The 17,761-nt window shown below is 37.4% G+C and overlaps 1 pseudogene; it reads left to right on the top strand.

Moving 5' to 3' along the window:
• The first annotated feature begins 279 nt into the window (after nt 1-279).
• On the top strand, nt 280-2,253 carry LOC118854838 (annotated as a pseudogene).
• Nucleotides 2,254-17,761: the final 15,508 nt, after the last annotated feature.

Below are 17,761 nucleotides of genomic sequence, written 5' to 3'. Positions count from 1 at the left end.
AATGATTCAAGGTAATTCCAAAGGAGCCATGATGAAAAATGCTGTCTTCTTCCAGAGACAGAACTAGTGAACTCTAAATGAAGATCAAAGCATACTTTTTTAAACTTTATTTTCTTCTTTGTGTATATGTGTTTTTTCTTCTTTTGCAACATGAGCTTTTTATGAGATGTGTTTTGTATGACATGTGTAATTAATATCATTTTGCTTGCTTTTTCAATTGTTAGAGGAGGGACAAAAAGAGGGAAGAGAGTTTGGAACTCAAAATTTAAAAAAAAATAAATGAATATACCCGCTCAGCGTAGAAGTAGCCTTCCACAGCAGTCAGCTATGACCCCTGATGCCTCAGGAACTACGTTGAAGGGACCCATAGTTGTCATTGATCTTGGCATCACTTATTCCTGTGTGGAAGTTTTCCAATATGGGAAAGTGGAGATCATTGCTAATGATCAAGGAAAGAGTACCACTCCAAGTTACGTCACCTTCACCAATACAGAATGTGTAATCAGTAATGTTGCAAAGAATCAGGCTGCAATGAACCCCACCAACACAATTTTTGATGCAAAATGTCTGATTGGTCACAGATTTGATGATGCAGTTGTAGTCAGACATGAATCAATGGTCTTTTATGGTGATGAACAATGCAGGCAGACTTTAAGGTCTAGGTGAAGTACAGAGAGGAGACCAAAAGTTTCTATGTAGGAAAAGTATTTTCTAAGGTATTAATCAAGATGAAAGAAATTGCTGAAGCTTACCTTGCAAAGACTGTCATAAACGATGTCATCACAGTACCAGCCTATTTCAATGATTACCAATGTCAGGACACCAGAGATGCTGGTATCAATGTGCTCCAAATCATCAATGAGCCAACTGCCACCAGTATCGCTTATGGCTTGGACAAAAAGGTTGGTGCCAAAAGAAATGTGCTTATCTCTGACCTTGGAAGTGGTATTTTTGATGTCTCCATTCTTACCACTGAAGATGGCATCTTTGAGGTCAAGTCTACAGCTGAAGACACCCATTTTGGTGGGGAGGATTTTCACAATTACCTGGTCAACCATTTGGAGTTCAAGTGAAAGCACAAGAAGGGCATCAGTGAGAACAAAAGGGCCATCCTCTGTATGCACACTGCTTGTGAATGTGCAAAGCATATCCTCTCTTCTAGTACCCAGGCCACTATTTACATTGACTCCCTCTACAAAGGTATCAACTTCCATACTTCTAACACCCAGGCCCATTTTGAAAAGCTGAATACTGACCTCTTCCATGGCATTCTGGACCTTGTGGAAAAGGCCTTAAAAGATGCCAAGCAGGATAAATCACAGATTCATGGCATCATCCTGGTGAGTGGTTCCACTCAGATCCCCCCAAATCCAGAAGCTTCTGCAAGACTTCTTCAGTGGCAAGAACCTTAACAAGAGTATCAGTCTTGATAAGGCTGTTGCCTAATGTGCAGCTGTCCAGCCTGCCATTTTGTGTAGAGATAAATCTGAGAATATGCAGGACTTGCTACTGCTGGATGTCACTCCTCTTTCCCTTGGAATTGAAACTGCTGGTGGAGTTATGACAGTTATGATCACATGTAACACACCATCCCAACCAAGCAGATACAGACCTTTGCCACCTATTCAGACAACCAGAATAGTGCTCTTATTCAAGTTTATAAAGGTAAGAGAGCAATGACAAAGGATAACCACCTGTTTAGCAAGTTTGAACTCACACAAATCCCTCCCAGCACCCAGAGGTGTTCCTCAGATTGAAGTAACATTTGACATTGATGCAAGTGGCATCCTCAAGTTTTCTGCAGTGGATAAGATGACCAGCAAAGAGAACAAGATCACGATGACCAATGACATAGCAGTTTGAGCAAAGAACACATTGAGCATATGGTTCAGGTGGCTGAGAAATAAAAGGCTGAAGATGAGAAGCAGGGAGACAAGGTGTCTTCCAAGAATTCTCTTGAATCTTAATGCTTTCAACATACAGGCCATCACAGAGGATGAAATACTGCAAGGCAAAATTGGTGATGAAGAGAAACAGAAGATCCTTGACAAATGTAATGAGATAATCAACTGGCTGGATAAGAACCAGAGTGCTGTGAAGGAAAAATTGAATCATCAGTAGAAAGAATTGAAGAAGGTGTGCAACCCCATCATTATGAAGCTATACCAGAAGGCACTGGGTATGCTAGAAGGCATGTCTGCAGCCCTATCTGGAGGTGCTTCTTCTGGACCCACCATTGAACAAGTTGACTAAACACCCCAGAAGAAAGAACATTCCACGCAGCTTTCAAAAAATGGAATGACTCAAATTTGTAGCCAAGGCAGTAGCAGTTTAAATGTAACAGCTAAGTTACTGGGGAAATCTGGGCATTGTGAATACTTAAATACATGCAGAGGGGCAGAAGTGAACAATATTGTACTTCATCAGTACTATAAACAAGTGGAAATGCAATTCTTGTACTGGACGATCAAATCTATTTAAAATTGGCACCATAAAAATGAATATAAAAATTTTACACGGAATTGGGAAATATTTGATGAAATAAAAATATATTTTAAAAATAAATTTGAAATTATTGCTTTTCTTTTAGAATTTCATTTGATTCATAAACTAAACCATAATAAAAATACACTCTTGCATCCTATTACATCCAATAGGGAGTAAAGTTTCACAAAAAGTGACTTTAATGAGTTTCAATTTTGTTTAAAAGCAAAATAATCTGCTGCTGTCACCAGATCTAACTGCTATAGCAATCCATTGTCAATTGTTGTACAATTAGTCAATGAACAGAAAATAAAATTGCACCGAAAAAACCATTGTATTTCTTACTATTGTAATAGTCACCCTAATACTAGAGTGAGATTCAAAATAATAGCCCAAATAAATGCACTCTGATAATTATACAAACTTTACCCAGTCATTGTAGAAGTCTGTAAGGTCACCTAGATTTTTAGAAGAAAACCAAAAGGCAAATCTAACTCCCCAGGAATGATGCCTGGGTACCATCACAGAAATACACATCTGATGTTTTAGAAGCAGAAATATCTGCAAATAAGCTCTGCTGAAAGAAATTCATATTTTTAGGGAAATTTTGTGTTCACCCAAGTTTCAAATTCAGGTCTTATAACTTAAAATTGCATATCCTTTCTACTATACTACACTGCCCCACACAATGAACAGACGGCGTTTGTCCAAGGATGTTGAGCAAGAAAATATGATTGCAGAACACTGAAACTCAATTTTCTCATGGTTTCCTTTTCTTTTAGTGCTTCCCTAGTCCAATGATCTGTCATTTCAATTGTATGGATACAGACATATACAGATTTAGATTTAGAAAGGATCTCAGAAGCCTTTTAGTCCAAAATCCCCATTTTTCAGATGAGGAAATGAATCCTAGGGAGATGAAAAGATCTGACCAAGGTCACATAGGTAATAACTAAATATCCCTGTCCTCTGACTTTAGATTCAGTGCTCTTTACACTGAACTTTGCTGCCTTCCATATGCTGCAATGCAGATTGCAACTCCTCTGAAAATTAGTTGATGATCTTTGAGAGTTTCTGTGGCCTAAAATTTTACCCCTGCGGTCAAGCTGAGAATAATGTTTTTTGCAATTAGCTAGACTGGGTCTCAGACAACAAACATATAATATATGATTGGATAGACTTAAGACTTTCCTAGCTTGATAAGACCTGTCAGTCCTTGCAAATCACTGGCACAACTTTTGAAAGTTCTTTTCAACTACTATTTATTCATCAGACAGTATCCTAGGTGATAGTGATACAAAAGACAAAACTTAAATATTCCCTGCCCTCAAGGAATTTACATTATATTGTCACTTCCCTACCATCATAAGGAATCAGAATAAACTTTAATTAAGGCATTATTTTATTATTAATAAAAGTTATGGCAACATCTCACATTTATATAACACAATGGATACATTATCTTATTTGATTCTTGTAATGTCTCTGTGAATTGGGTAAGAAAGATAATATTATTCTTATTTTGTGCATAAGGAATTCAAAACTAAAGAGTTAAGTGAATTGCCTAAGATAACAGTTGGGGGAACTAGTATTCAAAACCCATAGTTCAGAGCCCTTACAATGCTCCTCATAGAGAATAGACAACCTATCTGTGCAAAATTTAAAGGTGGAATTTCACTTTCATTAGATACTGTAAGGGCAAGCAAACTGGAACTTTTGTTGTCTTTTGTTTTGGAGTGTTTCTCAGCACTATGGCAATCAAGTGCCTTTGATTGAGTCTTGCCTTTGTTTGTAGGAAGGCCCATACCCTTTTGCTTGTTAGGTCACAAGAGGTGTGAAGCCCTCCAGAGGTGTGAAGCATTCTGACCCTCAAGAAGTGTATATATACTCTGAGGTCAGCATTTTGTTTGGGGCTCACTCATTGGAAGAGTGTTGGTGTGGAGACTCTTGGTAGCTGTCAAGGAGCCCCCTGGCTTTGAAAAACCCAGATATTAAAAAAAAAACCCAGATGTTGGTGTAGCTCTCTCTGGCAAGTATGTATGTAATGTCTTGGTCAGACAGCTAGAAGGCCTGTCTGTTGAATTGTGTTTATTTGCTCTATTTACATGGTTTCTGTTGTAATTTCTGTTTGTGTTTTCTCTGAAGTTCAGGGTGCTGGCTTTCCCCCCTGAACTAAGTGAATGATATATGTATGTTTAGTTAAAGTGAGATTGTAAACCCCTTAAAGTTGCTCCTTAGAAAAGTGAATCAAAGAACCTGTGCTTGTAGCTTTTCTGTGTGCTGATGTTGTTAACCTTGTTATTGGCTTTACACCTCCACAGAAACTGCAAGTAGCATTGTTGTTACAAATACTTACTGATTTGAAAAAAGGCAAGAGGTTTTGTAAGTTATGGGTGCATAGAAAAGAAATGAGTGAAGCTTATTGACTGATTCTGTCTGGATGTCAGAACCAGAGCACAGTCAGTAGCAGGACAGGCCTGAATAAGGTAGGCCAATATCTGAAGAAGACATAAATCCACTGGGAGGTCTCAGCAGGATGTAGGAAGTCCTGATATGCAGACTGGTTGATGTTCTGGCAGGCAGGTGATATGCAGTAACCGGGGAGTCCAGCAGTAGGGAACAGAGGTCAGGGAAGACAGGCTGTCACCATCAGAGAGGTCTTACAGTGGCCATGGATGAATGTTCCAGTAAGCAAGCAGAATACAGAGCCAGGGCAGAAATCTAAGGGTTTTTAACCTGGAGTCTATGAAGACCTTGGTTGTGGTTTTTTTTTTAATGTTTTTATATGCATTTCAACATAATTGGTTTCCTTTGTAACCCTATGTATTTCATCTTAGGCATTTAAAAACATTATTCTAAGAAGGCATACATAAGCTTTACCAGACCAACTCCAAAGCACACAAAAAAGGTTAAGAACCCCTATGATAAACCAGGATATAAGAGGACTGTTGGGCATTATCAGAAAGGTCTTGCAGAAGATAAATGGGACCTAGTCACTGGAACTTAAGGGTAGGGTGTACTACTTAAGGTATCGCACTAGGAATCAAAGAAGAAGTCAGGCATGGGGAAACTAGACAAAGATAAATTTACTAGGAAACTAGATTATAAAAGCCTGGCTTGATACTAAAATGCCCAGGCTATGGATTTAGGGGCATATTTCCTCCAAAAAAGAAGCCATATTGGACCCAGAGCTTAACCCATAAGAAGGGGAGCTAAATGATCCTGAATTACTTAGATATGGGATCGATGAACCAGATTATTCTTCTCTCAGTTCTTCTCCAATTGCTCTTGGAACTATGTTGTGCCCTAAAATAGTTTCTCCACTGACTCCAGTTAACTAACACATCAGTCCCAGGTGCTAGAGTGAAGACTAATGGTGAAGGAGGAGGAAATTTTTTAAAATATGGTTCATAAAACTTGATGACTCTACTACTTACTACAGTTCCAAAACCATCCCCCATACATCTTGTCTCTGTGCTTTGTTCATGTTGATTCCTCTGAAGGTTTTTAAAAAATATTTCATTATTTAAATTATCAGGAATCTATTTTCTCTTCTCTTCCCGTTGACTCCATTAAAAAAGAGAAAAGAAAAATTAATTCCTTGTAACAAATATGTATAGTCAAGCAAAATCAATTCCTTCATTAGCTCTCTCTCTGTCTCTGTCTCTCTGTCTCTCTCTCTCTCTCTCTCTCTCGTGTGTGTGTGTGTGTGTGTGTGTGTGTGTGTAAAATTTCTATATCTATCACCTCCCTGTCAGGAGGTAGATAATATGTTTCATTATCATTCTTTGTGAGTCATGGATGGTTGTTACATCAATCACAGTTCTTACAGTTTTCATAGTTATTTATCTTTACAATGTTGGTGTTTTTATACAATTAGTCTCCTGGTTCTACACATGTCTTTCTTAATCCCCTTATAAAACTCGTTAAAATCATCAATTTTATAATACTTATATTATAGTTTCAACTGTTCTTGTGATTCTGCTTACTTCATTTTGCATCAGTTCATATATGTCTTTCCAATTCAGCCATTACTCAGTTTATAGGCATCCCTTTAGTTTCACACTTTTTGCCACAACAAAAAAAACACTCTAAATATTTTTGTATATATTTTATATGTATAATACTTTTTTCTATTTCTTTGATCTCTTTTGGCTATGTCCCTAACAGTGGCATAACTAGGCATAACTAGGACATAATTCCAAATCATTTTCCAGAATGGTTTTATATATGTATATATATATATATATATATATATGTGTGTGTGTGTGTGTGTGTGTGTGTGTGTGTGTGTACATATACACATATACATACACATATACATATATATATATATATTCCTCTGCCTATAACAACCTTTCTCCCCATCTTTACCTGTTAAAATTGTATTTGTTCTTCAAAGTACAGTTCAAATATGTTGAAGTCTTCCTAGATTCCTTCAAGTATTGTGCATCAGGAGGGGAAGAATTGTATTCTCCTCCATATGGAGCAAAGCAACGTTTTATCCATACCACTTAACCCCATGTACTTTAAGTTTTATGATATTATATAATTATTTAGATTCACAATCGTATCCAGTAGCCAAGAATAAACTTGACTCTAGGAGAAAAAAAAGAGAGACAAGTAGAAGAATTTTCTTTCCCATCATAATATATAGTCTCTAACACAGAAGAAATTGAACAAATTATTTACTTCATCTTAAAATGCTCATGATCTTTCATTATATTCTCTGTCCCTATAAAGATAAGGGGAGGTATTGGTGCTTGAATATTTCCCTAATGATAACATGCTACATAGGAAGAATTCAAAATTAAGCATAATAGATCCTTGGGATATTGCACTTGAGATTTTCCAAGTTGGTATTGAACCTTCAATAAATACTTTTGGAATTTGGCCACTCTATCAGTTCTGAATCTAACTATATTATTTTCTGATCCATGTATCTCAAGTTTATTTATAATAATAGCTTGAGAGATTTTGTCAAATATGTTGCTAACATCTACATAAACTAGATCTAGGAGTCTAGTAACCCTGTAAGAAAAAAGGAATGAAGTTAGTCCACAGCTTATCTTCTCTGGGATTTATTTTCTAAATATGCACTGAGGGCAATGGAATGGATGATATCTAAGGTCTTTCCAGGTCCAAATATTGGGATCTTAGAGTAGTGCATAAAAATGATGAACTTGGAGTCAGTAAGACCTGGGTTTGAATTCTTTCCCCATATAGCTACTAGCTGTGTGGCCCTGGACAAATCACTTAATCTCTCTGGGCCTCAGTTTCCTCATCTGGAAAATGAAGAGGCTGAACTTAATAATATCCAAGACTCCTTCTAACTCTAAATCTGTAATCCTATGAATGCAACACCTCATAACAGGATGGGACTGAGGACCTAACTATAAATTCCACTCCAAATATGCCCCCTGACCAATACAAGTACAATTTAATCCAAAAGAAAATCCTTCCCAGGACTTCTTTCTCTTCTCAGTCTCATTCACTTCCTCTTCTTTACACTGCTGCCACTCTGGTGTCTATGTTTCACTGTGTGTCCTTTAGTAAAGGGAATAATGATATTTCTATCTTATCTACTGAGAACAGATTCCACCCTAACTATACTTTCTAGAAAAAACTGAATCGCCAACTCAGGCAGCCTGTCATTTCTATGCCAACTGCACTGCTGAAAAGCCTTCTGTTCCCTAAAATGAGCTTGATGGAATCCAGATTTCCTGAGAGATTTGGTATCTAACTGGAAAAGAATTCATAAGCTTTAAATCAGAAAACTTGGTGTGCTGGAACTGTAGTATATTAAAATATTAATCTTGCTTGGAGTTCAACACAAAAGGAACAAAACAAGTGATTTAGCCCAAGGCCCAATCACATTAAGGCTGCCAAAGAAGTTATTACTTTGCTTTGTCAGTCTCTAGTTAATAAAAGTTATGAAAGACATACATTTCCATTTTCCCAGGTGTCTGAGAACTTCTTAATACTATATCCTCCGTGCTTCATAAAAACAGGTTAATATTTTTAAACATCTCTCATTTTGTTACCAATTATTTCTTGGTATTGCCATCTTAGAAAAAATAACCTTTTAATATTCTCATTTCTGTACCTGTGAGAGGAACTGTGGAACATTGGTCAGTATCACCCTATACCTTTTGCTTTTAGCTAACAGAAATTATGAAAGTACTCATCTCCCAATGCAACTCTTACCAGTTGGCACAAAAAAATCCAAAACAACTTTTAGTTGAAATCATCAGTTCGTTTTGTTGGGCATAAAACAAAACAGCTTTATTCCTTGACTTTTCTGCTGAACTCTTGATGACATTAATGGGCATATTTAAAGATGATATGCTGAAGCCTCACTACTAAGGCAAGTTCTGTGGGAGCCACCAGACTATTTGGAGGAAGGCAAAATATTAATTGATAACAGTTTAACCAAAGTGACAAGATTTTCAGGGCTTTCTGAGAATCTACAAGGCTAAAATATTTAACATATAGAGAGCCTTCTGCACTAACTCTAAACTTCTAAAAGAATAACAAAATAGTAGACCTAGAATCTAGTACACCTAGTGTTTTCTGATCTCACATCCCAGAAATTCCAATCCTGATGCCCTTCTCTCTCTGAACTCTCTGAATCATCCTTTGGTGATCTCTTCATGCCCATGGCTTCAACCTTTGTTTGCCTCCAATATTTATTTAACCAGCCCCAACATCTCACCCAAGCATCATTCTCACATTCTCACCTGTATGCTAAACATTTCTACCTAGATATTTCACGAGCACCTCAAAACTGAACTCATTATTTTCTTCACTTTACACCAGCCCACCTATCAGAACCTCGGCCATAAGTTTTATTGGATCTCAGAGACTGTCATTTTCAGCACTAAACAATGGACAGCACCAAAATGTTACTAAGGGGAGTAAGGTCCTGTTGCCCATGAAAGTTAATATAGTGATGCTATGAGTAGGAACATTTAAGGAAGAATAAAGGTTGTTACTAGGACCAGTAATTAGGCAGATTCGTTCAGTAAATGAGAATTAAATCCAGAGTAGCCTCTTCAGTGTGAGAAATGTACTTCATTGTTTGGCTGTCCTGAGCAGCATCCTTGGCCTAGGTCTTCATGTTTCTTTCTTGGTATAGCAACCTGAAAGAAAGCAGCTGGAAGAGAAATTTGTATCACATTGTCCTTTCTCTGACTATCTGGTATACTGTGATGACACAGTGTAGTTCTCCCGTGATAAGGACTCAGCTTTCTGGTAAAAGCTGAATCTGTGAGGTAAAGATCTTTCTGAGATAGGTCCAGCTCTGTTTTTGAATCAGCACTGGTTCTAAAAATCTGCCTCTTCATCCCTAAGAACCTATTTTGAGAATACAGACAAAAATTCTTCTTTTCTCCTTTGTTGTATTGAGGAAACCACTAGCTTCCCAGTCAGTCAGTCCAAACCCTAGGAATCACTCTTCTCCCATGCATTCAATTGATGTCCAAATTCTGTTGATTTACCACTTCTTTGTAATTCATCTCCCTTTTTCTACGAACATTGTTACGAGGCTAGATCAGGCTTTCATCATCTCTCACTGGGAAGGGAGAAGGGAATAAGCATTTACATACCTACCATATGCCCGTCACTATTGTTGGTGCTTCACAAACATTATTTCATTTTATTCATTTATATCATTTTATTCATCAAACATTATACCATTTTATTTCTTATTTATATTTTAGGTGCTGTTATTATCTCCATTTTACAGTTGAGGAAACTGAGGCAAATAGAGGTAAAATGAGGGGTCACACAGCTAGTAACTGTCTGAGGCCCATTCTGAACTCAGGTCTTTCTGACTCCAGGCACAGTGCTCTGTCAGCTGCACCACTTAGCTGCTGGAAAATAGCTTTTTTAACTGATATCTCTGCTTCCAGTCTTTCTTCTCCAGCTTCCCCTTAACACAAACACCAGAATCATCTTCCTAAAGCAAACGTCTGAACATATCTTCCTTTTACTAAAATATTTTTAGAGCTTCCCTATTGCCTATAAGATAAAATACAAACTCCATAGCCTGGCATAGGATGCTCTTCGCATCTCTTTCTAACCTACCTTTATAGTTTTATTCCATAATTCTCAACCTCACTCCCCTTTAATGCACGCTACTCCAACAAAACTAGGCCACTAGTCATTTTCTAATCTTGTCCTGCCATCTCTTTCTTTGTCAAATTCATATAAACTATATCACATACTTGGAATACAGTCCTCCTCCATCTCAGCTTGTTAAAATCCTTTTTTCCCTTTAAAGATTAAATTAAAGGGCCATCCCTACAAAGGTTGTTTTTTTTTTAAATTTCCTCACCACCTCTGTTAACATTGACCTCTCATTCTCTACATATTCTTAGAATACTCTGTTTGGATTTCTTCTTCCCCTATCATATTTCACCTTGTATTATTCTTATTGGTGTATTGCCATATCCCTCAACAGACTGCAGGCCAGGGCATGTGATTTTTTTTTCATTTTTGTATTCCCAGAGCCTAGCTAGTTTGTTGTTTGCTTGGGGGGGGGGGGTGGTTGCACAGAATTGAGAAGCAGAAGGTAGTAGAGAGCAACTTAGTGAATACTGTAACTAGAAACCAGCCAAGACACACAACAGAGCAACAGAGTTAATGTGACACAACTCCAGTGTTATGTTCTAAATGTATAACAACTGGCTCTCTAAAGAGGCATGATACACTTTTAATGTGCATTATTTTTTCCCATCACTTTCTTAAGTCTGGACAATCAGCAAAACAAACCAAACCCTGATTTACAGTATTTGCTGATCCCTGAACTGTAAGTGCTCACACTGAAAATTTATCAGGAGCCAGTACAAACTGGTTCCAGAACACCCATGTACCCCAAGCAGAGGAGAAACATACAATGCCCAGTAGAAACTGAAGGATGAGTGGAAAGCAACAGAGAACTGTCCAATGGCATCACTAAAAAAGCACCAGTAATTCTAAAGTGTTATATTTCTGATTTGTTCTGGTCGTACTTGTACTCTATGTGTCCATATGTATATATCCTCCAGGTGTGTAATTAGGGCATATTCCCAAGTTTTCCTATGCATTCCTGTTCCCTATTCACATACTTCTCTGCATATGGGTTCTTTTATTCATGTTTCCTGATCATATATGTTCTTTGTGTATATGTATGCCCATTCACTAGTGGTGTGGCAATCTGTGAGGTAGTATGTCCCATTTGAATATTGAAGGTTCTTTTCTTTTCACTTAATCCCCCCTCTTTTTATTTTGAAACATGTCTACTTGGCTTAGCTAAGTAAAATATGTCACTAAGAAATCATAAACTATGGTTTGGAATGGAGGCTGACCCCTACCCACAATGTGGCTCAAACTGAGGTAGACCTAAGAAGGTTCATGTTTGAGGGAGAATCCATGGAAAGAATTCCCTGGAATTGTGACTGATTAATTTCCTATCTGGGACCTCACCACGATGGGGGTAAAGACATGGATGAAGTGATATTTTCATTCAGAAGGAATTTGATAAACACTATTGCTGGTAGAGATTACAGTTTCTCTGTAACCTGAAAGGAAAGAATTGGATTCAATGACTATCAGGGCCTCAACTAAATTATCTACAATCATTGGTTTCTGCCTACTCTTTCAGACATACTGGGAAGGATCCAGGGAGCCCTTATTTACTTTTTAAAAAAACTTGATTTGGAGGTGAGAGAAATAGAATAATCATGTAATAATCGAGGACAAAAATGTTTAGAGGACAGCATTCCACTCTTGCCTCTGGTTGGAGAAAAGAAAGAAGGTAGGATGTGGCATATGTGCAACTAGGTGATTCTCTTCCCCTGTCCTATACCTGCATCTGGGCTTTCTCTGAGCATCTTTAATATCCTCTCTGCTACGTTTTCCTGGATGTATACTCTAGCTTTCCCTAAGCAAACATGGTTTTGTTTACCATTTGTTAGATATCCATGTATACAACTTGGCAGACTCCACTTGTGCTTGAACTATGCCATTCTCATTCTTAGCACTGCTAATGCTGGCATGTTATCCTCTGGTAATAAAATAGACATTATTCAGTGACTGGTATCTATATAGTGATGAATGCAATCCATTCTCTAGGAAATATGCTTTAGTAAGGTAGAGACTAAAACCTCAAATCCTCAGGACAATATAATGTCTTGTCCTGATGTATCAAAACAACTTGTATCTTATGTGTCACTTCTTGTCATCATCCTAACACTTTACAGCACAATTACAAGGCATGCTATTGGTTTGGACTTAGACACTTGAAGATATACTTGTAAGCAATTTTTTTTTGCTTGAAAGTCACAAAAACAAAAAAAATGAGTAAAATTTATAAACATTACAAATACCCACATATATCATTCTCATATATAAGCTAAAATGTAATAGCTTACTAAATTTACTGATATGGTAACAAAAAATATTTCCTCTCCATACAATTGCCTTTCAATCTCAACTTTCAAGATACATCACTTTATTATACTTTTCTGATTATCATTATTTGGGGGAAAACATTAAGCAAGTATAAGATGGGTATTTAGCTTCCAAAATTTAGTTTATTCTAATACAAATGAGTAGAACCTACTACTGTCCATCAAAGATTTGTTTTTTAATAAAATGGGTCTTTGGAGTTTTATTTTTGTTGTTTTCATTTTGTTTTATTTGGTTTCCTTTTGAGGAAAAAAGGGCCTAGATGTCTTTGAAAGCAATGCTTTTAGCCATTCAATGATAGAATATTCCTTCTGGAAACCTATAGACATATGCTTCTCTGATGTCATGGTTTTAACAGAAAAAATCATGAATAATCTATTACAGTACCGTAATACAAAATTTGCACAAAGGGATTAGGGAAAAATCATAACCTTTGTGTCCTAAAAATACAATCCACATGATATCAAAATAAGTTGATCTGTTATTTGTTCTTCATTTCAAAGAGGACCACTGATACCACAGGTGATATCTTGACTTACATGTGGATAACTGGATTTGAGGCAGAGCTGTACAAAGTCACCCGCCTCACTCTCTCTTCCAGACTCATTGAAGTCCATTGATAATGCAAAGGTCAGGATGACTGGAAATGGCTAGGGATGCATGTCTTTGATTTCTGACCAGGCTCTAAGTGCCCCATAGCACCTGCTTCAGCTGCTTTCATGGCTATTGGAACAAATTATTCTCATCTACACATTCTACCAGGGGAAGTCTTCACATGCTTGGGGCATATACCCCCCCAACTCACCAACAGTTTTGAGGTCTGGGGGTTACCATCAGCCTGGTTTATCCCATCTACTAAGATGTTTTACTGGGGTGTGCCCACTTTGTATACTACAGTTTCTTGGAGTCACAGGTGAGAGAGTTACATTGATAAGAGTATCTTAAATGTTCACCATAATTTACTATGGGAAGATTGAATCTTTGTATAATCACTGAAGAAAATATCCATTTCTGGAAACTCATTCCTTTACTGACTTATCCAATACTTATTTAAGTATCATATGCAGCGTGCTGTACTAGGTGGCAGGTAAAAATCAAAGACAAATAAGATACAATTCTTTTAGTTAGCCAAAATCAGAATTCTTCCTGTAATGCAGGGAGTTACATCAGATGAGTTCTATTTGCAATGATTTTGAACACTTTGAATAGATCTGTCTAGCTGTGATCTTAGGGATAATGAAAAGCCACCTATAAGACTGATTCAAGAGCCACAAGGAAAGTACTTCCCTCTCAAAATTACTCCCTCCTCCAGCTTACCATAATGGCATTTGAAACCTCATTACTCAAAACATTTTCCCTAGATCTGTGATTTTCTCTCTGAAACATTTGGCATTTCTCCTTCTGGATACTCTCTCTTCATTAGTTTTTGGGGTCTCTTTCTATATGTCCAATAGTTCCTTTCTCAATCTCTTTTCTGGTATTTCATTCACATCATAGCCAGAAACGTTAGGTGTCCCGAAGGGCTCTGTCCTTGGCTCTCTTCTTTGTCTATGCTATTTAGCTTGGAAATCTCATCTTTCTCCAAGGGTTTGATTATCATCTCTCTGCAAATGATTGCCAGGTCTATATATCCAGTCCTCATACCTCTTGAATGCCAGTCCCATGTCACCAACTACCTTTTAGACACCTCAAAATGAATGTCCCATAGGCCTCAAACTCAATAGGTTCAAAACAGAGCTCATTATTTTTCCCAAAAAAAATCTCCCCTTTTCCCAATTTCTCTATTTCTATTGAAGACACAATCATTTTAACCATCTTGGTCTCATTTTTTACTTCTCACTCTCATTGACCCACATATCTGATCTGTTGCCAAGTTGTGATTTCAATCGATAATCTGTCAATCAACACATATTTATTGTCCATGTGCCAGGCATCGTGCCAAGCACTACTTTTATAACATCTCTCCTATACACCTATCCTCTCCACTCACATAACCACAAATTTACACCCTCATTACCTCTACCAAAATGATTGCAGCAACCTTCTAACTGGTTATCCTCAGCCTGGTTTAGTCCATCTGCCAAGATGTTTTACTGGGGTGTGGCCACTGTGCATACTACAGCTTCTTGGAGTCACAGGTGAGAGAGATATGTTGATAAGAATATCTTAAATGCTCACCATAACTTACTACAGGAAGATTGAATCTTTGTATGGTCACTGAAGAAAATATTCATTTCTGGAAACTCATTCCTTTACTGACTTTGCAAACCTTAAAGCACTCATCCTCCACTCTAGCTGTAAAGGTGAATTTTCTAAAGCATATAGATTGCCATGTTACACCCAGAGACTCCTGCCATAAGCTCTAATGGTTCCATATTTCCTCTAAGATCAAATATAAACTCTTCTTATTGAAATTTAAAGCTCTTCATAACCTGGCCCTTTCCTACCTCTCCAGTCTTCTTACACTTCAATCTCCTTCACATCCTTTATAAGGCAGCTACAATAGCATCTTTGCAGTCCATCGAAGATAACATTCCACCTCCTTTCTGTGTCTTTGCACTAGCTATTCTCCACACTTGGAATATCCTACCACTTCACTTCTGCCTCTTAGTTTCCCTGACTTCCTACTTTTTACAAGTGTCAGTTCAAGTCCCACCTACTCCAAATGGTCTTTCTTGGTCCTCCTAGCTAGTAAAGCCTTCTCCTCTGAGTGCCTTCCATCTACCTAGTACCTATCTTATAGCTATGCAGTTGTTTAAATGTTGCCTCTCCCATTAGAATGTAAGCTCCTTGAGGGCAGATACTATGTTTTTGTTTTTCTTCATATCCCTAGAGCTTAGCACTGTGCCTGGCACAAAATAAGCATTTAATGAATGTTCATTGACTTAATTTTAGAGAAATCTAGGTATGGAAACTCCCTCTACTGATATAAATCTGCAACTCCTCCTTAACTTATAGTCTTAGAATCTAAGACTCTTAGACAATTGTCTGAGTCACTGACAGGTTAAAGTATTGGTCACACAGCTAAAATATATGTCAGAGACAGGATATGGATGCTGGTTTTGCTGACTTTTTATCCACTATACCATGTAGTTTCTCTATACCCAATGAATTCCTTAGATCTCATTTTTTGTAGGTTATGGAACTAGGTGTGTAGAACACTGCAGATAATAATGGAATCGGTTAGTTTTACTTAACTGATTTTTTTTCTTTTTTATTCTTTGTTATAAGCATAGTATATATCATTAAAAAATAAAGGAAACAAAAACAAAAAGTGTCAATAAAAATTGAAAATTAAAGCACTGATACTCTTCAAGAGCCGTGTGGTATATGATAGCACAATAAGCTGAATTTCCATTAACACATTTCCCAGCTCCCTTTCCAATTGACAACTAGCTTTTAGCTGGACGAAATGACATAAATAAAAGTAAATGCTAATGGTGTGAAGCTGAAGAATTAAGTCAGTAGCATAAACTAGAGAACTATCTGTTGAAATATCTGAGTATGCTCTCCTTCCATTCCCATAATAAAAGATCCCAGGCAGCCAAGATTCCATATTAGGGCACTGAGCTCACAAAGTGGAAAAGATTATACAGATGGAACACTGGCTTTGAAACAGGAAGTTAGAGTATACCAAAGATAAATTTCACTCCTTTACAATATTGCCTCAGACTGATCCTGGATCTGGCTGCTCATTCATATGCAGAAAATGCTATTACTAGTACGGTACAGTATAGTATATCACTAATATAGATTTCTGTCCCATAAATGATATTATGGAGAAAATAATCAACCAAGAAGCTATTAAGAAAGAACCAGGTTACTAGGAAATAAAATCTCTGCCATTTCTAGGAGCTAAGTGATGTTTCCCAAATTAATTTCCCAAGTGAGTTAACAGATCAGAAATTCTTCCACCTGATGGCTATAAGTGTCCCCTCTGTCACTTGTTTTTGTTTTTTCAAAATTTTTTTCCTCTAATTCATCTAAGATTCTCTAGTAGTGATATTACAAACGTGCTGTGTCCTCTGTTCCCCAGTTTTCTTTGATCAATAAGCCCAAGACTTGGTTCACTTGTGCCTCCCACTTTTTACTGTATCTGTCAACACCTTTTCTGGATGACCCTGGCCTATAAGAAACTATATAGACCTTCCCTTTTTCTTCTTTGCCTTGAAAATGGACACACTTGTATTCTGATTAAAGGTTTTATGTCTAATTCCTCCTCCTCCTCCTCCTCCTTCTCCTCCCTCCTCCCTCCTTCTCCCTCTCTTCCCTTGTCTAGGCACAGCTAGCTCAATCGTTTATGGATACAATATGCAATCCCTTGTGGGATGGATTTTAAGTCATTTCTCAGTTTCTGGCAAATCTATTTGGTTTGAAACCATATCTCTGGGTGTGAGCCCTCCAAGTCTATAGAAGGACTATTTCCCCTGCCCCTATGCTAACTAGCCCTCATACTGGCAAAGTATTATTCTTGCCCTCAGTTCCACGGATAAGAAAGCCCCTCCTCTCTCTTAACTCTCAAAGATTTCTTCCCATGAGCCACACTGGATCACAAAGTTGTAGCTTAAGATCAGAACTTCTTAAATTAGGACTCATTGACAGATTTCAGGGGCCTGTGAACTTGGACAGGAAAAAATGCATCTTTATTTTTACTCACTTCTAACTGAAATTTAGCATTTCCTTCAATTAAAAATGTAGACCCAAAAACAAATTTTGAAAAGGGGTCCATAGGTTTCAATAAACTGCTAAAGGAACCTATAATATGGAAAAAAGTTAAGGACATGCCCTACCACTACCACCACCACCCCTTAGAGACACCCAGCTC

Source organism: Trichosurus vulpecula, chromosome 6 (genome assembly GCF_011100635.1).
Source record: "Trichosurus vulpecula isolate mTriVul1 chromosome 6, mTriVul1.pri, whole genome shotgun sequence".
Lineage (NCBI taxonomy): Eukaryota > Metazoa > Chordata > Mammalia > Diprotodontia > Phalangeridae > Trichosurus > Trichosurus vulpecula.
Note: the sequence above shows the minus strand (reverse complement) of the source record. Positions and strands in the feature narration are given on the sequence as shown.